Raw genomic sequence first — 26435 nt, 5'->3', positions numbered from 1 at the left:
CTTTACATACAGAATATCCAACTGCTTTGATGCACCCAGTGCTATTTCAAATTTAGGCTAGATATAGCTAACTTTTCGGAGAAACAAAAAACAAAAAAAATTAAAAATCCCGTAACATATTTTAACTTTTATTTACTTTTTACATATTATATTGTTAAAAAAGACGACGCTCGACTCTGCCACGATTTGCAACCACTAGCTGTCGTAAATAGCTCGTATGCACCGACTCCAACAAATAATTACACGGTTAAGCCTTGTTAAGTCGAGTTCTCACAAAATTAACATTTTTCATTAAACTTAATAGTCTAGTTAAATATAACTTCCTTCGCTCATAAATAACGGAATCGAGGGCAAAAATGTCGTGCGTTTCCGATGGAATTTCACAGATTTATGGCTTACGCGCTTTTGCCTTGCTACTGGAAAACTCTTAGGAAATGACGAGTGTTGACAGTTATAGGCTGATCGAATTCTTTCGCTGGTTTTTAATTAAATACCTTGGGAATATTCAAGTAATTTCATCTAGTTTACCTCTATGTCCGTAAAGTAGAGTATGACGAAACGGTACGGAGTCGAAGTGACGTAATTCAATTTTCGCGACGTTTTGAGTCACAGGATGTGGCTTGTTTAAATAAATATCTGCAGGAGTTGTCATCATTATTATCAAAGTACCAAAGTTATGCCAAGCTGAGCTCAAAAATATATTTAAACTAATCGATGCCCGCATCTCCTTGTTTTTTTTTTTTTATGAAATAAGGGGGCAAACGAGCAAACGGGTCACCTGATGGAATGCAACTTCCGTCGCCCATGGACACTCGCAGCATCAGAAGCATGGTTCTCCCACGTATAGCGTTGTTGCGCAAAGTTCTCTATCGCGCGGAAGCCCTTAACTTTTCTGGAATAAAAAATATCCTATGTCCTTTCCAGGGACTCAAAGTATCTCCGTACCAACCATCTATATTGGCCCAGCGGCTTAAGCGCGAAGAGGTAACAGACAGAGAGACAGACGCACTTTCGCATTTGTATTAGTAAGGATGTCACGTAAGTAAAGATATACGTGGGAGAGCCATGCTTCGGCACGAATGGGCCGGCTCGATCGGAGAAATACCACGTTCTCACAGAAAACCGGCGTGAAACAGCGCTTGCGCTGTGTTTCGCCGAGTGAGTGAGTTTACCGGAGGCCCAATCCCGTACCCTATTTCCTTCCCTACCCTCTCATATTCCCTTCCCTTCCCATCCCTACCCTCCCCTATTACCATATTCCCTCTTAAAAGGCCAGCAACGCACCTGCAGCTCTTCTGATGCTGCGAGTGTCCATGGGCGACGGAAGTTGCTTTCCATCAGGTGACCCGTTTGCTCGTTTGCCCCCTTATTCATTAAAAAAAAAAAAAGCGTAATTACGTCACTTAATCTTTATCCGTGTTAAAAGACATAACCCCTTTTCTCGCAGTCGGGTTTAAAGTGGCGTCCTTCACACATAATGTGCAGTTTGTACCCCGTTAGTGGAATTACCATGTGGTGGGACGTGACGCGCATGGCGATGACTGAGGAGTGAGGACGCATACCGACCGGTAGCAGAAGAATTCCTGAACTATGTGTGCATGTTTTTTAACAATCTTAATATTATAAGGAGGTAAAGTTAGTTACTTTGTGTGAAAGACAAGAAGCCGGGAATTTTGAGATAAAAATCCGTAAAAGCACATTTTTGAGTTAACAACTTAATTTAAGAGTTAACACTCAAGTATCATAATATCATTCTAATTATTTAATAGTACGGGCGTATATACAGCTTTGATAAGTACGTAAAAAAGCGGCCAAGTGCGAGTTGGAATCGCCCATGAAGGGTTCCCCAGCAGCAAATAGGCAACGTGTTTAGGAAATCAAAAATATTTTTTTATACATGTACCGCACAGATTTTAATCGGCGAGGTAGAATATAATAATATTGTCGAAATTGGACAAGTAAGATGGATAGTAATGGGGGGGGGGGGATCCGGACCCCGAGGACACCCCCCTTATACAGTGTGTAACAAAAATAAGTGATAATACTTTAGGGTGTGTACGTGTTCCTTGTAGAGAGTTCACAGTGAAAGTGGCAGCTCTGAAAGACGAATTTATTTTTTCACTTTTGTATGGACAAGAGCCCGAGCGTCACGAGTTTCCCCATACAAAAGTGAAAAAAAATTTTGGTCTTTCAGCACTGCTATTTTCACAGTGAACTCTCTACAAGGAACACGTACACACCCTAAAGTATTATCACTTATTTTTGTTACACCCTGTATAAGCCCATGAATTACTACATAATTTTTTAATAATTTGATTTAAACAGTATTTTCAGAGCGAAGTAACCACTCTTCAAGTAACGTACTGTAGTGCCTGGGGCAAGATTTTAAATGTCCCAAGCGCATACGGCATTCTCAATACAGTCGGCCTAGTCCAGAGGAAAGAACAGCGGGGCTAAAATGTTCGCTTTAGAGAATCATGTTATGAATCATAATATGATTATGAAATGCAAGTCTGCTTGCAATTCATGTCTACAGCTCGACAAGGCTTTAAATGAACGTGGCGAAAAAAGGAACTAACGCTGCCATCATACAAAGACGTAATTTTTGACAGTTCTCCTTTACGTGCAGCGCCCCCGCCCAAGTTCATTTTAGCTGTCGCATGTTGTAGTAATTCGTACTAATTTGACATTTGTCAGTTTGACAATTTTGACAATTCATTTGCTGAATTGATTGAGAGGAATTGCTAAATGTGACCATTTTAGCCCCGCTGGTCAACACATCTGGGACCAACCATGTGCGGGTTTCATCACGATGTTTTCCTTTACCGTTTTCAATTTACTAATATTATAAATATGAAAGTTTGTGAGTGTATTATATTTGTTTTTTTTTGTGAAATAAGGGGGCAAACGAGCAAGCGGGTCACCTGATGGAAAGCAACTTCCGTCGCCCATGGACACTCGCAGCATCAGAAGAGCTGCGTTGCCGGCCTTTTTTTAATAGGAAGAGGGAATAGGATAATAGGGGAGGGTAGGGATGGGAAGGGAATAGGGTAGCGTATTGGGCCTCCGGTAAACTCACTCACTCGGCGAAACACAGCGCAAGCGCTGTTTCACGCCGGTTTTCTGTGAGAACGTGGTATTTCTCCGGTCGAGCCGGCCCATTCGTGCCGAAGCATGGCTCTCCCACGTTACTTCTCTGGAGCAATTTAGATATTTTGCATAGCGTTAGCTAACATCCTGGAATAACACATAGACCACATTTTACTTCGGAAAATGGAAAAGTTCCTATGAGAAAATCAAAGAAAATGAAGTCGCGTAAAATCATCACGGTAACACGGATTTTAACTTTCACTAAAACCCGGGCAACACCGCGGGGCCGAGCTAGTATACAATATTTTCCTGTAGTAACATTAAATTCAGGTTTCGATAAAATTAAGGAACAAAAACTTATCTAAGTAATGTCCTTAATGGACTCCACTAAGACCGCTTTAATGTTTTCTCAATGTTAATAGTAAGTACTTTAAATTTTTTGATAACAATTCTCGTTATTATAGGAGCATAACTTAGCGGTATTATAGCTTTGTTTTGCATATTAATATCGAACTGGACCGTCGAGATAATAACAGAATTGCACATCGCAAAATAACTTTATGATAAAAATCCCGCAGCGTAGTAACGGTATTTTTGAAAAAAATAAGATGAATTAAAATTCGTATAGTTGGCAAGAAATATATTTACATAATATTAAGACTGGACATAATATTATGTGCAATTGCATACAGACAGCCTAAAAATAGTGTTGAAAAGGTACATGAAATAATATTCCAAACACTTTGTTGTTTGGAATATTATTGTTTTAATAAAAATGAAACCAAAATAAGACCAAAGTGTCCTAACACTTTGGTCTTTCTTTGTTTCTGATTATGATTTAAGACACAGTTTGATATAATATGCGATATATGACTATGAGTTTACAATCATAATATCATCTAAAGTAGCCCTCGCAGCTGGTAGTCTCACAGCTTCCTATTTATTAATACTTTCACCAAAAACTATTTATTTCCTTGTGGTGAAAGTTTGTTTTCGAAACATTATTATGGGTATATTTGTCTTAGTGGGAAAAATTGTTATTCATGTAAAGCAGGGGTTCCCAAACTTATTTTGTCTACTGCCCACTTTGAGAAAAGATTATGTTTTAGCGCCCCCCTGTTTCAATTTAAAATGCATCCAGATGAAATAAATCACGGGCCCAAAGCCTCTACACAACGCCCCCATTTTTTTCTGGGTCCCACACCTCCCCCTTTTAGACCTTCAGCGCCCACAAGGGGGTCTTATCGCCCACTTTGGGAAAGGCTGATGTAAAGCACTTAATAGTCATAGCATATTACATTAACGCAAGACGTTTCTAACGTCCTAATAGTTAATATTGAGAGCGAAAGTCTATCAGTCTGACACCTCTTCACAATTAAAAAGCTAAACCAATCCTTACTTTGAATCCAGGAAAAACAAGATTTCCCGAAAGTCCCGAAATAATGTGTACGGTTACCGCGAAATAAATGTATTGTGCAATGAAGTCGCAGATAAGTTAAAAGTTAAACGAAGTTCATCTATTCAACGGAGTTATTTATTGCTGGCAATAAATAACTCCGTTATAATATAAATACTGGTATTGGTATTATAATATGTTTCAACGTTACGCGTTCAGAAGCACTAGTATTCACTAGCTTAAACTCCTGTAAAAAAATCTCTAAAATCGAGCACTACACTGCTGCAAGCGGACCTAAGAATGCTAAAACCCTTATTTATTCCAAAAGGCTATACAGATATACCAGTACAAGGGAGAATGCTGTACGCTCTGCAAATATGTTTAGTATTTCGTTTGTGCTCCACAAATATTTACTTTGTGTCCTGTCCTGCCAGCATTGTTCCAACTTACAACTAAATTCTCAAAGCAAATCTGCTGCCGATTCTTTGTTTGTTTCGTGTTCCCTTACATGGGCAGAATAAAATATCAGGCTATAAGCAAGCTATTATAAAATCACTTTATCTGGCATTGCATCTGCAACTTTTCTGATGTTACGAGTGATCCATGGGTGATTGTAGTTGCTTTTAATCAGGTAATCCGTTTCCTCGTTTATACTACTTATTTTATAATAAAAAAAGGAAAATCTCTCGTACCGCGACATTCTCCCTCTCTCTCTTACAACTTAGGAATCACTTTAATGCCCAAGTGTGTGTGCATTACACAAGGAACCTCTGTTCCTTTATCCTCGTAATCAAGTAAGACGGATGACCGACATGATTGACGAGAGATCAGAACCAACTTTTGACATAACTATCGGACGCATGGATCATCTTTCTTGTCAAACTATCGAGTCGATCAGCCTGCATACCCTAACTGGGAAACGAACCTCGACTTCTAAGTTGAGAGCCTATCTAGAACAAAGCTGTGTTAATATCTTTAAAACATAAATAAACTACTTCAGATACCCGGTAAATCTATTAAGCATACCTTTCAATTTGCTAACCACCTCGCGACAAAGACTACCTGACTTAAGCCTAGGGTCTATATTCTATAGTCTATACAATAACGGAAGACTAACGGACATACAGGAATCCACTATTAAAGGTCAATGTATTAACACCAGTCTACACCTGGACAGGTGTATTATTATGTAATGTTACCTTAACGTATACTTTGCCGCGATAAAATGTAACAGTGCTTCTAAAATGACCTGTCATTTGTTACGAGGTGTATCTGTGATTTTTGCAGTTTGATGGTTAAAGCTGCTCCCTCCCTAAAATTATTAGCAGGTCGAAGTCTGTCAGTACGAATATCGATGTAAAAGACATTAAAATAACATTCATATCAGCGCGTTTTCTACAGTGGCGGTTACGACGCTCGCCGCGTTCTTGATAGGGCGAAATAGGAGTAAATTTTACTTTTCACATGGACGTGACTGTTCAATTAAAAATTCCTCGAGAGGAACGGTAGTGTAACTGATAATGTTTTTAATATAAAATTTTCAATGCTCTAAGCCAACAGGTTACGAAGTTAAAGGAATACATAATATTAGCAAAAAAAAATCGATGACCACGGTATATTTTCTTTTTCTGAAAACCTATCGAGTTTGGAAAAAAATCCTCGTGAGCAATTGATTAATATTATAGACCAGTATATACAATAATAAAATATATATTAATTAATATTAACAATACAATATATATTTTTTCAGCATTGTGCTTTGAGTTCTACCAGACTTTATAGAGGTTGAACTAAGTCGAAATTGCCAGGTAGCGCCTTAAGATGGTTGGATGGAAATGCGGGACTTTTGTATGAAATTAAATTTCGCATGAATTTTTAAAGGTTTAAAGGATCATTTCTGATGTGATTGGCATGTCATAGTTATTTCTTTCATATACCTAACATATCACACAGCTGATACTTATTTAACAACACTTACCAGTCTATTATAATTATTACAGATTACAGTACCTGGGTTACCGAGATATTTTGCAAATATATTTCCCAGAGATAAGATTTAGCTAAATTGGCTTTTCCCGTTACCCCCACAGACTAAATTCAATGAATGAAAACACTAGCTGCAGAAGCTTCTGAAAAAGACAGTCAAGATTTTCTCGTTTAAAATAAAGCCTATACAATTAAACATTGACTTAACAAGGTGATAATCTAGCGCCAAGATCGATAATAATTAGCCAGATCTATAATAGGGAGGCTATGAAAGCCTGTATTATAGGCAAATGACAAGGAAAGCCGGTCTTGGAAAGTGTAGCATGATTACTTATTATCTGATTACTATGATTGATTTTGTCGTTAACTGATTTTTCTTCAACTAATTGATAATTTTCATATAATAGTCTATTGGCTACTTTCACGAAGGTTAGCAATTTTAATGAGAAATTGATTGAGATAAGTAATTAAAATCCCATCTAACGCAAAAAGGAAATTGTTGTGAGCTTTTACTGGAGAGTAAAAAAAATTTTCTTCAAGTGCTAGGTTTTTGGTTTTTACGTACTAATTTCCAAGTTTTCCGCGAGACTGTGAAATATTTCCCGAAAATAGGCACAACAAGACGTATTTTACATAATTATTTGTTGTTATATATTACTTTGTAACTTACAATTTACAAAACTTTAAGATTTTTCCTCTTTTTCACGTTTTGTCTGCTCCCTTTGCTACATAATTTGGGGAAAGAAAAACAATAAAAGCTGCTGCCATATAAAGCAATGAAAACATATTACCATAAACATAATATCGACCTACATGGTATACTAATATATGCGCGTGCGCAGTGACACCTGCTGAGTTATAATTCATAGGCATGTAGAACAGTTTCCCTCGCATTATACTGTATCATACTTATATCTTCGTAGATCATCTCGTAATATTATTTACTATAGACTTACAGAATGATCGCGCCGGAACCGTACAATTTTCCGGAAATATAAAGTGTCATTTGTCCTTTCTTGGGACTCAAAGTATCCTTACCAAATTTCAGCAATCAGTTCAGTAGTTTGGGCGTGAAGAGGTAACAGGCAGACAGACACGCTTTCTCATTTTTATTATTAGTAAAAAGTATTATATATAAATTATAAATGCGAAAGTTTGTCTGACCTAAGGCTCAACAAAGAATAGTTGTTTTCCCAGAGGAATGCAAGGAACCGGTAGGAAATAAACGATTTTTTGTGCGAAAAAAGTTGCGGGCAAACTATAGTCTGTATCCTATGTTTTATGTTTATGATATACGGAAAGACGTAGGCTACTTTTTATTACGGGAAGATGACCCCCTACTAGCCAACATGTTATCATAATCACTTTATAGAATTGCCGATTAAAAATGTATAGAATTGAAGTTTTCGTAATCGCTTTTTTATAAAATCGCAATTAAAAATATAAGCGTTCGACGATATGAAGTCGACGTTCGACTCATGTCATGTCAATTCCATACATTTATTTCGCTGATCGCTGCTACTTTCACAGCGAACTTTATACAGGGAACCCATACACATCCTAAATCATTATCATGAGTTTTGTTACATCCTGTATATTGTATTGATATTATCTATGTAATAAGTTAATAACATGTGTGACAGTGTTCTACATTTTGTCTCGTCGTGGGCGGATATGGCCTCGTCCCCGCCCTGTGACCTTGACTTGTGGGCGGCGTAATCTCTATGTTACATTTTTGGTTCACGTAGAGCTTGCTATATTTGATATATCTAAGTTATTAGTTTAATTTGCTCTAATTGATGTAGATAAGTCACATATTATTACTAAATAGTTAATACGGTTGAGTTATTAGCTTAGTTTTTAAGAAAGCATTAGGAAAATTTAGGAGACCAATTTCCATTTTAGCAACGTATCTAACTGGCTCTACTTTTTTGAATTTTTTGAAATCTTACCCTTCTTATTATCATGGAAAGAAGTCTATTTTGGCTGCGCATATTACGTACTGTATGCTAAGTTCCCTACTTAGCATACAGTACGTAATATGCTCAATGCTCATACTTGTCTACTTCAAGTCATCCCAATTTACTTTTTAGGCGTTTTTACTACTATTTAGACTGTAATTCTCACTGTTTAATGCTCAGTCCCAGACGGTAAATGACCGGGGTTTATCTTTTCAATAGCGTTATTGATTACTTAAGCAAGAGCGTTGGTGAAAAAATAACTCTGCATTAGTCAAGAACACCCCTAGAAACAGAACATGTTCATCTTTTTTCTTTGATACGCTTTATACTATCAATTTCCTCTATCTCTGATGAGTGAGCTATAATTTAGTACTAAACTAGAGCTATCGTTTCTGTACGCGACATATCTCTACCTCTCTACGCCCACGTCCTCTAATGATCCACTTTTATCATTCGCCTATTACCACCATAATACCAGTAAATTAATTTCACTGTCATTGACTTATCGTTAGTTATAAACCAAAGGGGCTGTTTCACCACTTTCTGATAAAGCTCCGAATAGGCTATTCAAAACTTCTTTGACATAATCTCTATACTTGATTTGTCAAGTTAATAGGTGGATATTCGGCACTTATAAAGAAGTGGTTAAACAGGCCCTAAATTCGTTTATAGTGCGGGAACCGTCCATTTTCCGGAGTAATAAGTATCTCCATACCACAGCAAAATCGGTGCAGCGGTTTGGGCATGACGAGTTTCACATAATTATAATATTAGTTTGAATATATTGCGATCCATCGGAAGCCACGAATTATACGGGTTACTTGTAGTTGATAAGGAACTCTAAATTTGAGAAATGTCTTAACATACTACAGCGAAACTTTAAGAGAGATCTTTGTGAAGTACAAAATTTGTATTTCAATGGTCCTAACTCCCAGGAATGCGTCTGTTCCAAGCCCTACATACGGCGTAGAAAGTTCTCATAACACATAAATACATATTCCACTCACATAGCGCGGTTACATAAAATTTGTATGTTCACAACGCAAGCCTTGGAACAGGAATTGTTGGAACCTGCGATTATTACGTTAAATACAGGTTTGCATACTGAATATGCTATATTCTATTATCTATACATAGTAAACAGTGAAATGTTGAAAAAAATTTGAAGAATTTATACTGCTATGTAGGTAAGTACCTACTATAAGTTACAACTGGATAAGTTCGAAGTAAGATTTTATCAGAATTCAAATACATAATATTAAGTATCCAGCTTAATATTTTTGAACTTTTTGCTACTAATACGTAAGTTGTCAAATACTCTTAAAGGGCATAAGGGTTGATGCTGTCCAGCCGGGCTAAAATGGTCGCTTTGAAGAATCATAATATTATGATTCATTTTTCTAAAATCGCAAAATGCAACTCTGCTTGCAATTCATTTCTGTATTTTTGATACTGATTTGACAGTTTGACAGTTTTGACAATTCATTTGCTGAATTGATTCCTTTTTTCCCGGATTTGGTACTTGGCAAAAAAATTGTGTTGACTTATTACTTGATTAGCAAAACGAAATTACAACAAATAAGTCTTAAAAAGTCGATGAATTCAAACAAATTAAGTTAAAGCTGTCAATGAAATATTCGTTCTGATCGCAGAAAATTAAGTACAGATGACCATAAAGAAAGTCATTTCACAAGTTATGAGTCGAGAAAAAATTCATGGTTGATATAGCCAATTTCACGGCAAACCCCATAAAATTAGCGAAAGTTGAAAGACGATCTTCGCGAAAATAAGCACAAAAAACACGACAACTTCCACAAAACATAAAAACACAAACACAGCAATGATAAACATAAACACCAACACTGACCGATTCCCACGTGTCATCCAAAAACACTGTAATCCTTTGTACACTTTGTACGACCGCAGCGACACTACGCAACAATCGCCGGCGACTGCGCGCGCGCAACTGACGGCGAACTGACCAACCGCGATGCGTTCCATCCACGCGAGACGAAAGATGCTGCGTATACGCGAGAAAGAGAGACAGAAGACCAACCCTTTGACAGTAGCCATTCAAATTTTACTCGTTTTATTTATGGCAGGCGGGTTTCCCGCGTGTCACGGCGTCGATGGCACATAAATTATAGTCCTGCGGAAAGACAGGAGTAAATTGTCAGTCCGAGCCGGCGCAGCCTACCCCGTAAATCATGCTCCTTTCAAAACTACAAATGGATTGTTAAATTTTATAGAAGCAGGATGTCTTATTTAGAATATAACGAGGTTAAAGAATTTTCACCTTTATGAGCAAAAGTTAAGAAGAGCCAAGGCGTGTTTTGGACCATTCACAAAATGCTCTACCATCGGTCAGGCGAGCACGAGTCCCTGTAGAGTGTAGAGTGTATACTGTAAACTGTAGAGTGTACTCGTAGACTGTAGACAGTCAGATCGTAACTAATACCAAGTGTCAAATGTAATGGAAGCTGTCAAAAGTTCAACAAGTCACTGTCGATGACACTACGAAAGATTGCATCTACAGGAAGTTTGAACACATGCTCATCCTTATCTCTTTTTTGGCTCATGATTTTTTTATTTTCTTTTCATGCGGCTCCTTGAGCATGGCTACCATAGAAAGTATTTTTCTGCGGAAGAATAGACCTAGTAAAGTAGGAAATCTGAAACGGTGTTTTAAATCTGTCAGTGATTCTATTCCTTGGAACTTCTGAGGCCATGCTAAGTCCGCTGGTATTCTTGGAACAAACTTCATTCTTTACAAATATAAACCTGAAGACTACGGCTACCAGAGGACGCATATTATTATAAATGCTAAAGTGTGTTTCTCGGTCTCTCTGTATGTCTGTTATCTCTTCACGCTTTAACCACTGGACTAATTTTGAAAGGTATGACCCGTAAAGATACCTCGATTTCCGGGTAAGAATACTTTTTATCACGAAAAAAAAATACGGTTCCAACGCTAAAAGAATTTTGGCGCAACCGAGTTGCGGGCGACATCTAGTATTATAATTAAGGTATAACAGTTAAAGCCTCGCGCCTTCTTCAAAGATGAGACTAAATGACATTTAGTCGTATAGAAATCGTAAAGTGGTAATTAATGTCTCCAACATCATGTAACAATATATTAAACGAACAATATGTCGTATAAGAGTTTAGTCATTTAATTTAGTCCTGTAATCGTTAACACGACCAAATTATATGACTATCCTATAAATATCGCAGTTGTGACCTTTAAAATACATATTTGATGTTGTATTAAATTAATTTATATAACAATCATAACCTGGTTGTAATGCCGACCATAACACTACTCATTATCAGTAATAAGATTTCTACATGGCTATCATGTAAAGTCCATATAATTGAAAATTTGGGAATTTTTCATGTACCTACTTTTTACGATCTATCCATACTAATATTATAAATGCGAAAGTGTGTCTGTCTGTCTGTCTGTCTGTTATTTCTTCACGCTCGAACCGCTGAACCGATTTGTCTGAAATTTGGTATGGAGATACTTTGAGTCCCGGAAAAGGACATAGGATACTTTTTATCCCGGAAAAATGTACGGTTCCCGCGCGATAAACGAATTTTGGCGCAACGGAGTTGCGGGCGTCATCTAGTTACTAATATTATAAAGCTGAAGCGTTTGTTACTTAGTTTGTTTGTTTGAACGGGCTAATCTCAGGAACTAACCGATCCGATTTGAAAAATTCTTTCATTGTTTGATAGCCCATTTATCGTGGAAGGCTATATGCTATATTTTATCATGCTAAGACCAATAGGAGCGAAGATGCAGAGGAAAATGTAAAAAAAAAAACGAGGAAAATTATTTAAAAGGTCTTAATATCTCACGGACTACTGGAGCAGTTTTTATGATATTTGGCACAAATATGCATGAAACTTGGGTTATTAATTTGTGAAAAATGTACGGTTTCCGTGAAATTCCTAATTTATGCGGGCGAAGCCACGCGGAACGTCTAGTTATTAATTTAGAACAAAAAAGGCCAAATAGTCATATTTATTATATGGTATGGTGGTCCTTAAAATATATAAATAATATTTTGTTTTTATTATTTTTCTATAGCGGCAACCAAAATACAAAATCTGTGAACATTTCATAAGTCGAGCTATATAGTTCTTGAGATACAGCTCCTGAAGACAGGCAGATGGACAGACAGAAGGATAGACAGACTTCGAAGTCTTAGTAATTATAGGGTCCCGTTTTTACCTTTTTGGCACAGAACCCTAAAATATAGAACTTTCCAATTACTTCAAATCGTTAATTAGTTAAAAAAATTTCGACATAAGAAATTATCACCATATCACAGAATATATATTAGTAGTACCAAACCATATTGAGAATTCGATAAAATGCATGGGTTTCCACTTTGTTACGGTACCCAAAATGGCGGATGATAAAATAAATAAATGGTAAGTTAAGCGACTTATAGTCATGAGATATCATATACAAGTCATCATCATTACCTAAAATCGTGTAATTGTAAAATAACAGGTAATCTTAGATTAAATTAAATTCATAATTATTATTTTGAAATTATTCGAAGGGGGCGTTAAATATTTGTTAAAAAACGTATATACAATCGTCGAGAAATTTAATTACCCTTAGAAAAGTAGATACTGTTACCGACTAACACCAAATACATTATGGTCAATAGCATTCATTCAATAATAAATATGGCAGACAAACTTTACCAACATGATGGCTACTTTTTCTTTTATCTTACTTCAACAGAACTGTAAAATAATTAGTATCCGCAAAAAGGTAATGCTGATGACTACTTCCCAATGTTTATACAACGTCTACTGGATCACAATACGACGAAACGGTTATACAATCAATCACTTTACGACTGCTATACGAATATTTAGCCACTAAAACGACCATGACACGATCGCTATGCAAATAAAAGTTATATATTTTGCGCATATTTCGCGTCATATAAAGGTTAATACGAATGCTATATAACCAAAAAGGCCTGACCTCAAGTTATAACCAAAACGTTGTCTCGAAACTTATATAACCAAATTTTGCTAATTGGGTAATCACCGTTCAGATTTTACCTAATTACAAGATATCGATCAAATAAGATTCTATCGATTTATGATCCGTTATTGACCTCAACCGACTCCAAAGATTAATGAAGAGCAAATAGAAAGTCATCACGGCTTGTGAGCTGTGGTTTTACTTTCATTGTCAACAGTTTCGTCAGACCCATTCAACTCAAAAACAATACGATACGAGTATAGTCACGCTATGTATTATATTTACTTTCAACATCATCATCACCATTGTTATTATCATTATCATTATCTTATTCACCTGTATTTTATTAATTTCATTAACATTATTTTTTAATACCTGGTTAAGTTGAAGCTACACGAATAAAATTCTTGTTACCTTCTCTTCCCTTTTCCTATACTACCTGTTATTTAGGGTTTTCTAATAATGTCGCTGTTAAGCATTAGTGTCCTAACCCACAATTTTTTTTGTTGTTACATTTTGAATGCAGTCTTGTTCTAAATCATCTACAGAACATAACTACATTCATAACTCAATACGTAATTTTTGTGTGGGTTAGTACACGAATGCTTAACAGCGTCCAATTATTTCGGCATGCCACTGTTATAACAAGTACTCTGTGCCTTAATCCTAAAACAGAACTGCTACCATGTCATTTTACAAAAATCCGTTCTTAGATAATTTAAGCCTTAGCTAAATAACAAACAAATACACATTTGCTGTGATGCGATATCTCATCTATTTGATTATAAATCTAATAACTTGCCTTCCCTTCCCTAATTCCTCATCTATCTTAAAATTCTAATCATATCACAATAACAATGTTTAAATGCAATCTAAAATGTCTATTACCTAATTCCTGTAATAGCTTTCTAACGTCTTGCATATTGCGAGTAGGGTTGCCAGGTCGCTAAACCGAAAAGCCGGACAAAGCTGGACATTTGTATAAAATAGCCGGAAACCCTGCTATTGAGTACGTAGAATCTGAACTTACAGTATGGCAATACGTCCGGCAGCACGCGTACTTTTATGTTTTATTAAAATAATTGATGACGCCCGCAACTCCGTTGCGCCAAAATTGCGTGGAAACCGTACATTTTTCTGCGATAAAAAGTATCCTTTGTCATTTCACAGGACTCAAAGTATCTCCATTGCAAATTTCAGCAAAATCGGTTCAGCGGTTTGGGCGTGAAGAGGTAACAGATAGACACACATTCTGTTTTATAATATGGGTAATGGAAGTATGGATTTTCACATCTAACAGATAAAATATACATCTTATGAGGTGTAAAACCGTCTGAAATTTGTAGGATTTTCATATATGGTTATGTATTAAAAGGACTTCTTTTAATTTTGGGCGGACGCGCAATGAAAAAGCCTTCTGTGTCCGGCTTTTTCCGGACGCCTGGCGCCTCTAATTGCGAGTATTACCAACCTCTTTGTTGAGCCCCTCATAAAACACTTTAATAACATTATCACGGCATAAGTCAGCTGCCCTTTGCCCTGCGACTCTATTAAGGTATGCAAATTAATGGCAGATTGAATTCGCTATGTCAGATATGCTCACAATAGAGACTAAAAAAAAGTTGTATATCTTAATTCATGGACTATTGGGAGTGTCTTTGCTACTGGGCGTTGAAAAATCAAGTTTTATGGTTAAAAAACTATTATATTATTTAGTTTGATAAATTAAAATGGTCACAAGAGTTTATGTTAATAAAATGTATATATTTCACCAAAAGTTTTATCGTTGGCTTCGTGGGCGGTAGGTCCGATGTGGTAAATATTTGGTTGCATAGAGAATTTAGACAAAAGAAGAATATAAAAATTTGTAAAAATATCAAGGTATGTATTAAGCTTGAGATAAAATATTTTAACAATCTGTGGTTTAACTCTTTACTGTTTATAGCAACAGTTTATACTCAGCATTTATCTTCTTATCCAGAATACTATAGCGCAAATTATCGAATATCATAGAGCGTTTATTGCATCAACACAACCAGATATAGAAACCGACTGGAAGACTCAAAGCCAGGTATCCGTAATCGCGTGCCGCTAGTAGCAATCACTGTAATGGCAGGACCGAGGAAGTCATGAGGCCGTTTTTATGGAGAACCTCGCTTCGATGAGGTAATTTTGAGTTTATCAAATGTTTGATATTTCTAACTGTCTGAGGAAATTAGACAAGATTACCCATAAAACATTCTTATTTTAAAATTAGACAAGATTATCCATAAAACATTATTATTTTACTTCATTTAAGGCTTAGAGCATTAAAAAGATTTAAGGTATTGCGATGTATTACTTTGTACACATAAAACGATTCCCGTAGAAAACGCGCACCAGACTATGTCGCCTTTCGTAGTTTACTGTATATCTGCGCCAAATTTCATTATAAACGTGATGATGATGTCTTCATAATCATTTCTTGACCAAGGGAAACATACGGAATATGTTACTTATTATTATTTTTATGAAGATAAAAAAGTATAACAATAATTTTCACGAACTTAACGAAACTCCGAATTATGTTAGTTAACTAATGTTTTTTGATCGACGAAATCACTAGAAGAAAATTAAACGCTCATTCCTGCAGCCTCACTTTTTAAATTAACAACAGGATGCTTGGTCAACTTGCATTCGATAATTTCGAAAGCGAATTTAGACAAAAAATGTTAATTAGAATAAGCACAGCAAGCACCATCTTACAGAGCGACACATATTATGTATTTTAACTTTTGTGATGTCATAACGCGTTTTATCCAACTTCGGTACTTATAGGAATTCCACGTATTCATTTAAAGGTTGTTCGTCTGAAATTGAATTGCAATTGGAATGATAAAGTGTCCAGATTCAATCCGGCACCAATCCGCCTCCAATCCGGCCACATATTGGCCGTAATTTGAAATTAAATAAGCCGAAGGGCTTCGATCGTGATCCGATCTCCGACGTGTCTTGCCGCTTGCGCTTCCACGCTTTACTGTATCTGCTTTTATAATTTCAACCCTGATTACTGAAAACACGGTTTAAATTCCATTGCAGATGTCTGATGAAACGGCATCATCTTTTGCAAAATTATCTGCCAATGTAATTTCTACTTTAACCAATGGGGCTAAATTTTAATTTGCATTGTTTATTTTTGGCGTGGCGCTTCTTTATTTTGCTAATTATTCGATTCTCAAATTTATACTTACCTACCTTTATTATTGAATTTAAATTATTTTTCTTACTAATTGTAATTGAAATCAGTTACTGCCAAATTTAATAACCTCCTTTTTTTGAACGCAGTTAATTAAACTAAGGTCCGTAAAGTGAACTTAAGATCTGAAACTGTCTCAACCCGGGATCGAAGCTGCGCTATTTCGAGTGTGAACCGCAAGTCTACCCACTAGGCCCCGGACGAGAAGCTTCATAACAGATTTGCTATCATTGTAGGTGCAAAAAGCTTCCATTAGTAATCACGGCGGATCGACGTTATGGTCTCGTAAATCACGGCGACAATGTGCGACATTCCACCCACTTCCGTGACCGTAATCGCCGTGCCGACTATCCAGGGAATCTGAGCTGGCGTAAGGACAGGACAGGACGTGACCAACATGCCCCACTGGGGCCGAAGAAGGAATAACATGAAGAGGAAAATCAGTTATCAAATAAAAAATCAATGGGATTTATCTATATTCAAGATTAATTTTGCATCGCTAACGCCATGCCACTTAGCGACGCGTTATGATAAATGTTATTACAGTAGGGCCTCGATAGTCCGAACACCCAAAATATGTACCCTGTTCGGATGCACGCAGCGTTCGGATTATAGTATGTAGACATTTTTAAAGGCATTTTTTGGATGTTAAAGATATGATAAAACTCACAAATACAGTAAGTACAAAGATAATAATATGTACCTATAACAAAATGGCAGAATAGCGCGCGGGGAGTCTTCTCGGCACTAGAATGCGGCGACGGGCTGCGGGAGTGATTTTTGAGGGGGAAGGGTGGTCGTTCGAATTATAGAGATATTCGGATTAGCTAGGGTTCGGAATATCGAGGCCATATTGTAGTTGTTTCTAACTTCGCTTCTTTTATGAAATAAGGGGGCAAACGAGCAAACGGGTCACCTGTTGAAGTTGTCGAATGCAATTTGGCTAAGTAGGTACTTTGATATTATGACCACCACGTATAGCATGCTGCATGCAGCATGACCAGGGCGATCGTAAAAATGGTTCCGACGAGTTCATAGGTCATAAAAGAAAAGTTTTTTTAATCTTAGAAGACTTTCATTTTGTAAACAAATACCACTTCTCTTGTATCATCGTATATTAGTCAGTTAGGCTCTATTTACTGTTGGTTAATATAATCCTGGGTTAAATATATTCCTCTTGATTTCCATTTTTCATGTATGAAAGACAAGCCATTATATTTTAACATAACAATAACTCAGACTGATGGGGCCAATGAGAAAGAGACTTTTATGCATGTTCCATGCCCTATCCTTCCTTTGATTTACGCAAATTGTTATCCTGAGAATCTTATATATTGCATCCTGATCCAGGTTTGAGGAATGCCTGAATGTAGTGTTATTAGAAAATACTACAGATGATCTTGGAATTTATTTCGCGTTTGAGTCATAACTTGAAGAACCTGATGGCAAAAGTGATTCTAAAAGAATGTCCTTATTCCTTACCTAATATTTATAAATGTGAATGTGTGTTTGTCACTCTGTCTGTTACCTTACGCTTAAACTGTTAAAAGTTAAAACTATTTTGATGAAAGTATGAATCCAGGGTACTTAATACTTATATTTCAGAAAAAATCGGTTTTCGGGCGATAATCGAATGCCATGTAGTAGGCTAAATCTGTTTTTATAAAAGTATGTTTCTACTACTTAAGAAAGTTTTGAGTTGAGGTTATAGTTCTACTGTTACCTGCTCATGGTCTGTAGGGCATAAAAGGTGTAATCAACACGTTGGGTCAAAGAAAAAACACGACCAGTCATACTGACTGTATAGTATAAATAATATATGGTATAGTAACTACCGTATCATTAGTCGTTTCTTTGAGATTTCCTCCACTCGACTCAACCTCAATTCCCAAAAATTATGACTTTTGCTAAACAAATTACATAATTTTTGAGGGATTTACTAATGATGATAATGTTAGTCGTGCTATTAAAGTCGAACTCGACACACCTTTCCGGTTTTGCTATTGTACCTTTTTGTTTTTTTGTTTACCAAGAAGCATAGTAATAATTGCGTCGATGGCTTGTAACTATACTTAAAGCAGAAATAAGACGTATAAATATATATTCTTTAGTTAAATTTTTGGTTCTTTGTTCTGCTCTCTACAGTTATCTGAAATCAGGCCTATATGTGCGTGAGCCCGACTCACACGGTCTAGGATGAAGTTTATCTACTGATCTACTGTATATCACTTATACTGTGCTAACTGTAACCGCAGGTTAGCTCACCTGCTTGACCCCGGTCTACACAATAGAAAGTGGACCCTATTGTAACGTAACACGACTGTAATTGGAGTTACCCGGAACTCTATTGTTTTACTAACCGCGTCTTCGCACACGTGTTTTGAGAAATTTTAAATGTGTGGCCTCTGTATTCTTTTCTATTTAATAGAAATTCAATGGGCACTGGACACCACGTCAGTCAGGCCCCAAGTTCTCTAGGAACTGGTGTCACGGGTACCAGCGGAGCGGCCACATTTGTCATATAAGTGTTATGACCGAATGTGCGATGCGAAATGCGAAACGGAGTACCCTAAAGCTTTTATGACAGTGCGGCCCGCTCCGCTTTACCACGCCACGTCATAATGTGTGCGAAGCTTTTCTTATCCGATAATATATTTTCATTTATCACTGTAATTAGCCTGAAGAACCTTAGATTCTAAAACATTAGTGCTTCCAACGCCTAAAACTCAACTATAAACTTACTTTAACATTCCAAAGTTCGCCTGGCATTTACTAACATAGCTCTACACACGCTCACTACTGACTGTTTTGTAATTGTACGAGTAATGGCGCGTATACACGCTACACTCGGCAAGCAGCAAAAGAAAAACTATAATTGAGAGATAATAGGAATATGAATAAATTAATATTATCTACGAAAACACATTTTCACAATTCTGTTTTAGAGCTCTGCAAATTAAACATCCTTAATCTAGAATATACGTCCACAACTCCGTTGTGTTTTTTTTTACTGAAATACATAGTTTTCTCACCTTCGGCTCCCCAGGGGTCGTGACCCTCAGGTTTAAAAACACTGGTCTAGGAACTCTAGACAGCTCGGCAAGAGTTACAGGCTGATTGTCTATAGCAATTAGCAGCGGTAGGCAACAGGCGGACCGCGGACCTTTCGCGGACCGCGAAAGGTCGAATCTCGGACCGCGAAATAATGTAATGTATTTTATACCAATAGTATCAATTAATACATAGATAAGGTATGCGTATACCTTTATAATTAATTAAAATAATATTTTAAGGCTGCATAGAACAAGTGTGTTTTTTCCGGACCTCGTTAAAATTTTCTCTCAGTCCGGACCTCACCTAAAATTAGTTGGCGACACCTGGTCTATACAGTAGGTACGCCCACCACCATGATTGTTTTGGTTAATTAAACTTAAGTTATCGATCATCATTTCATCACATATGGATGAACTATCTATTACAAATCCATCACACATGGATTTGTAATAGATAGTTCATATTGTTGAGATATAGTTATTATTATTTTAATTGATGAGAAAATAATTAAGAAATAATTACTTTTGTTTAAGATATATTTTTAGTAACTAAACAGAAAAATAACATGATCAATACTAATTATAATACACATCTGCAGCAAAGTTAAACTACACCAGTTTTTTTAAAGGCCTTAGTATCACGAATCCCATGGAAACCTATTCAAAAATGATGAGATAAAACTATGTAAACAAACTACGCCTACTGATTAACGCAATAAGTTTTAAGATAATATTGAATCAAACATACAGGTACAGGGTGATTAATATAGTCCACATTATAAAACCTCAGTCAAGTCCAGACATGAGGTATTTGTCAGAAAGGGGATACCTTTCTCAGAGCAGACGAGCTGCACATGTCCATTAGTTGCCCAGGGAGACACGCTCGCTAATCGCTAAATGAAAAAATATTACTTTTTGTTATGCAAAAAAAACCTACTGCTACCTTTAATTTGTTTTTTCACCTGAGGAATAAAGTAATATTTAAAAACCTAAACAAGTAAGACACTTAAAGAGTATTTTACACGTGGGAGAGCCATGCTTCGGCACGAATGGGCCGGCTCGACCGGAGAGGTACCACGTTCTCACAGAAAACCGGCGTGAAACAGCGCTTGCGCTGTGTTTCGCCGAGTGAATGAGTTTACCGGAGGCCCAATCCCCTACCCTATTCTCTTCCCTACCCTCCCCTATTACCCTATTCCCTCTTAAGAGGCCGGCAACGCACCTGCAGCTCTTCTGATGCTGCGATTGTTCATGGGCGACGGAAGTTGCTTTCCATCAGGTGACCCGTTTGCTCGTTTGCCCTCTTATTTCATAAAAAAAAGAATATAGACGTGCTGTAGGTAATAGGCAAACTTCAATAACTTGTTGTTTTGACATAATCATCGCTAAATTTTCAGCGCTTGCGTTGCGTCAATTAGGTAATTACATTTTTGACATGTTTGGCAAATTAAAAAAAAATCGCTAACTTCAACTTCGCTGTTGAAGTTAGCGAATTTTTTAAATTTTTTTAAGGCCAGGCCATTTAGCCGAAACTTTCTCGTTTTCGCTTCGTTTTAGAATAGCCGATCAAAATGTATGGAATTGAAATTAGACGAGTCGAAAGTCAACGTCATATTAACGAACGCTTATGTCAATTCCATACATTTTCATCGGCGATTCTATAACGAAGCGAAAACGAAAAGATTTTGGCTCCCCCCCAGGACCCCAGGTGACTTATAAACCTCACTATATTATACCTAATTCATAACAAATCGGTAAAATATTAACTGTAATCTGCAAATGCTTTGAGATAAAATTTCAATCGATATTCTGCAGCAAACTAGTTGGGGATGCTTTTGGGAACACTAGCGGCTAATAACATTTAAAAAAATTGGTCGCTGTAGCACACGATAGTTTTAAATCTCTCGTCTGCGCCAACCTAAGCAGACAAAGTAAGATGGATTCGCGGGGGATTCTTAGCGCTTTTAATGTATGCAGTTATTTCCATCTCAAGACTAAGAAATATTGTTCGTAGTCGAGTGAGAAATTGACTTCAGTCGTAATTTATTTAATTGCAAAAGAATATAAATGTTTGCGTGTGGCATAAGTCTAGAAACCACATTTTTACAAGTAAATTTTGTGGTTTTATACCATTTTTAATGCAGCGACAACGTGCGCATAAGGGAAACTTACAAACATTAGTACAAACTTTTTTATTTCGCCATCTTTGTCTATAGCTCTTTCTTATATTTTTATTCCAAAATATAATAAGTGATTATATTTTTAAAATAAATCGATACAATAGATATAGTTAAGAATGAGATCTAATATAATATTTTGATGTTTAATCTATATCGGTCGATAAAACTACCAGTTATTTAACTTCCAAACAATATTAAAATAAAATATACAGTACCAGATGACGCCCGCAACTCCGTTGCGCCAAAACTCGTATATCGCGCGGGAACCGTACATTTTTCCAGGACAAAAACTATCCTATGTCCTGTCCCGGGACTCAAAGTATCTCCATGCCAAATTTCAGCAAAATCAGTTTAGCAGTTTGGATGTGAAGAGGTAACAGACAGACAGACAGACAGACACACTTTCACATTTATAATATTAGTATGGATTGGAATCTGTTCTACAGTAAAAGTTTACAATATTATGTAGATTAAGGTTTAAATATTAATCTTTTCTAATTCAAGGAATGTGTGTGGTCACATACATGATTAATTTTGTAACTTTCTGTAGAGATGGATTAATTAATAAAGTTCTAGTCATAAAGTAAACTTAATTGAAGGCTTTTTAATTAAGATTGTATCTCAATACCATAATTTATATATTATGCAGAATGCAGATACAAGATGCTGTGTATAAATATTGGTATTTATGTGACACTTGCTAATAAATGAAAATTGCTAATGAAATAAACCTTCATTACTATTTACAGTAAAGTTATAATTTACAACAACTTAAAGTTTTTATTTAAAAGAAATCAGCTGGCTAATAAAAAGATCCCTAGTCCCTACTGTGTACACAAATATACGTACCTATAACTTATAGTACAATTTTTTGGCTTGGTCCGATAAGTTAAGTGGACTGATAGATAAAAACAAAACATTATGGACAAGATTTCTGGTAATTTGGGTGTTGGGACTCAACACCTAAATTACCAGAAATTTCCTTCGTCTTCGCCCACGATATGCACACGAAAAGGATTAAAATAACAAGAACCTTTTCTGGCATTTAAAAAATAGAATCTACTAATGTCTATGCTCAAATAATTTTATTGTGAAAAAATCTTCCACTCTTTACAAGTTCGTGATCTAACACAAAAGAACAGACATACATGATACATCACGACAGTCTTTGTGTCCAGTTCATAATGATCTAAATTCCAGATCATTACTTCACACGTAATTGATAATTTACGATTAGTAATGGTTCAAATCACAATAGAGAATTGAATTTTAATGTCTGTCATTGTTGTTTATAAAAAATACATTTGTATTTCGAAATTTAAATTAGATACAGATTTGCTGTGTGAGGGCCCAGAGCACTCTAGCGTCAACGTGTGCCCTTTAGAACATAAGAAATATCGAAAACTTTCATTGATGAATCTTCGGGTAGTTGAAAAATCAAGTTTGACATAATATTATGTCATCTCAGTCCTCTCGTGGACCACGGCCGCTAGGAAGCAAAACGTTGAAAATAAGAAAAGTCCTCCGCTACAAAATCCGTTAGTTATTAAATCGTGGCTTTGTAAAGCCCGCTCTACAAATTCGTCCAACGAGTACAGAATGCCGCTCCCCAGTCCCAACTTATGACCATTGACCAAGTACTAAGTTGGCCTTTACACGTTGGCCCAATGAACTGGCCCATGATTGTTGGCCCAATGAGCTGGGTCAATAGTTTGGCCCATTGTCTACTTGGCTTTAAGTAAATTTCCAATCACTAAAGAAAGATGACATCGCTTTTTGGCGAATTTATAAAGTGGTTTACATTTGGGATAATTTTTGTGATTTTATTGCGGGTGTCATTAATATTAATGGACAATGTGCGAAACTGGTCAACTTTCTCTACATAACTTTATAGCATTTTATTTTTGGAATGTCGATCAAATAAAGAACTATATTCGTGCGTTTTAACGCAAATAAGTTTCCTTGTAAATTACAGTACATAGGAGTAGGTACCTAATATTATCTAGATACATAATAATATTATATAAAACAAAGTCGCTTTCTTTCCCTCATGTCCCTTTGTTCCCTTTAATCTTTAAAACTACGACTTTAATGATTCTTTCAGTGTTAGCCCATTTATCGAGGAAGGTATAGCCTTCCTCGATAAATGGGCTATATTTTATCACATTAATACTAATAGGAGCGAAGAAATAGAGGAAAATGTGGAAAAAAACGGGGAAAATTATTTGAAAGGGCTAACTTGAACGCGCTAATCTCAGTAACTATTGGTCCGATTTGAAAAATTATTTCAGTGTTAGATAGCCCAGTTATTGAGGAAGGCTATAGGCTATATTTTATCACGCTAAGACTAATAGGAGAATGTGGAAAAAATGGGGGAAATTATTTGAAAGGGCTTATCTCGCGAACTACTGGAGAAATTTTTATGATATTTGGTACAGATAAGAAGTAGACTACGAGAATGATCATAGGCTATCGATTTTAATCATTTTGTAAGTGGCTATATATTTTATACCCGTGTGACTCCAGGGCGAGTCGCTAGTTGTAAATAAAGTAAAAGTAAGAATTTAAAAAAACTTTAGCTGACCTAGCACATGTTGTAATTATCATAAACCGCATTTCGGGTACTTAATTAAAATGAAAATTAAAAATATTATATAACAAGCACACAGAACTTTACGAAAATCCTTCTAGCTGTTGTTTGCCAAGAAACACCGCGACACGAGAATTTTATCATAAGATAATATTATAGATATAAAAATACTCCCTGTATGTCGGTCGTCGTCATAGTATACACTATACTGTGTATTAATCACCTGAAACAACAAAAACAACTCATTACTACACGTGTTTAACTTTACTTCATGTCAAATAAACATAATATTCATTTAAATAATTTTTAATAATAAAAAACAATAATCTCGTTTTAAGAAATTGGGTAAATAAGGCATAAAATTACATTAGGTACTTTATTTGATAAGAATAATATTATAATCACTTATTATGCAACTTTAATTAGCATGAACTTCATTGCTTATTTTTTAACGTTTGAACTTATTTAAAGGGCCCATTCACGGCAGGACTGCACGGCAGTCCTGCCGTGAATGGGCCCTTTAACAGTCAATTTAAAAAGTATAAACGTCAAAATATTATGACACTAAAACTTTTTTAATTTATTGAACATGCAAAGTTCCTACAGCTTTTCATGTGTACCTTTAAAATTCTTTTTCTGAGAAAGGATTTATTTGAATTATTCATAGTAAAATGTTAAACATTTGACATAATATTATGAAACAAAAGATTCCGGTATTGAAAAGTACCTACAATAATAGGCCAAGTGCGAGTCGGACTCGCGCACATAGGGTTCCGTACCGTTATAGAGGTTATAGAGCAAAAATAGGCCAAAAATTGTGTTTTTTGTATGGGAGTCCCCCTTAAATATTAAAATTGTTTTGTTTTTATTATTTTTTGTAATAGCGGCAATAGATAAACACAATCTGTGAAAATTTCAGAAGTCTAGCTATAGCAGTTCATGAGATACAGCCTACAGAGTGTAGACAGACAGACAGACGGATAGACATTGAAACACAGATCAAGATCAAGATCTTGATCTATGTCTGTGCATCCAAGTTTTTACTCTTTGGGTACGAAACCCCTAAAAATGTCCATTGTATGAATATTGTTCGCACTCAAATATGTAAATATGCTAAAATATTAGCGTGTTTCCTCAATCAAAGTCGAAATTGTATAGGAAGTAGCGGTACAGATCATTATAATGTTGTGTTTTTATTTGATTTATTTGAATATTTTAATAGAAATTCCAGTGATTTTTAAAATAAAAGTAGAAACAAAAATTCTCATGCAGCCTCGAAACTCGCTCCGATCGTAGACTTTTGTAACGCCAGACAACATATTGTGGGCAAATCACAAAAGACAGACCATCTTGCTACAATAAGCTTCGACTTTTTTGCAAGTAGGTGGAAAAGAAACCATATTTATATCACTAGATTGCTAATGCGTTACAATTTATAACGTGATCAATTATTTATACAAATCCATATTAATACTTCCATATCCATACGTATACGTAATGTATACGTGGGAGAGCCATGCTTCGGCACGAATGGGCCGGCTCGACCGGATAAATACCACGTTCTCACAGAAAACCGGCGTGAAACAGCGCTTGCGCTGTGTTCCGCCGAGTGAGTGAGTTTACTGGAGGCCCAATCCCCTAACCCCTAGCCTATTCCCTTCCCTTCCCTACCCCCCCCTATTCCCTCTTAAAAGGTCGGCAACGCACTTGCAGCTCTTCTGATGCTGCGATTGTCCATGGGCGATGGAAGTTGCTTTCCATCAGGTGACCCGTTTGCTCGTTTGCCCCCTTATTTCATAAAAAAAAACCATATCCATACTTCCATACTTCCATAATGCATAATAATATTATAAATGCAAAAGTGTGTCTGTCTGTCTGTCTGTTACCTCTTCACGCCCAAACCGCTGAACCGACTTGCCTGAAATTT

General features: G+C 36.2%; 1 protein-coding gene across 1 annotated transcript in view; it reads right to left on the bottom strand.

Moving 5' to 3' along the window:
- Window positions 1-10386, bottom strand: part of LOC121737028 (protein prickle-like) — a 153189-nt gene extending 142803 nt beyond the window's left edge. Inside the window, exon 1 of the mRNA XM_042128549.1 lies at window positions 10301-10386. The gene's annotated coding sequence lies outside the window, so the exon portion shown is untranslated. The remainder of the gene's footprint in view (window positions 1-10300) is intronic.
- Between the last annotated feature and the right edge of the window lie 16049 nt (window positions 10387-26435).

This window comes from Aricia agestis, chromosome 20 (assembly GCF_905147365.1).
Source record: "Aricia agestis chromosome 20, ilAriAges1.1, whole genome shotgun sequence".
Taxonomy (NCBI): domain Eukaryota; kingdom Metazoa; phylum Arthropoda; class Insecta; order Lepidoptera; family Lycaenidae; genus Aricia; species Aricia agestis.
This window is presented reverse-complemented; position numbering and strand designations above follow the sequence as displayed.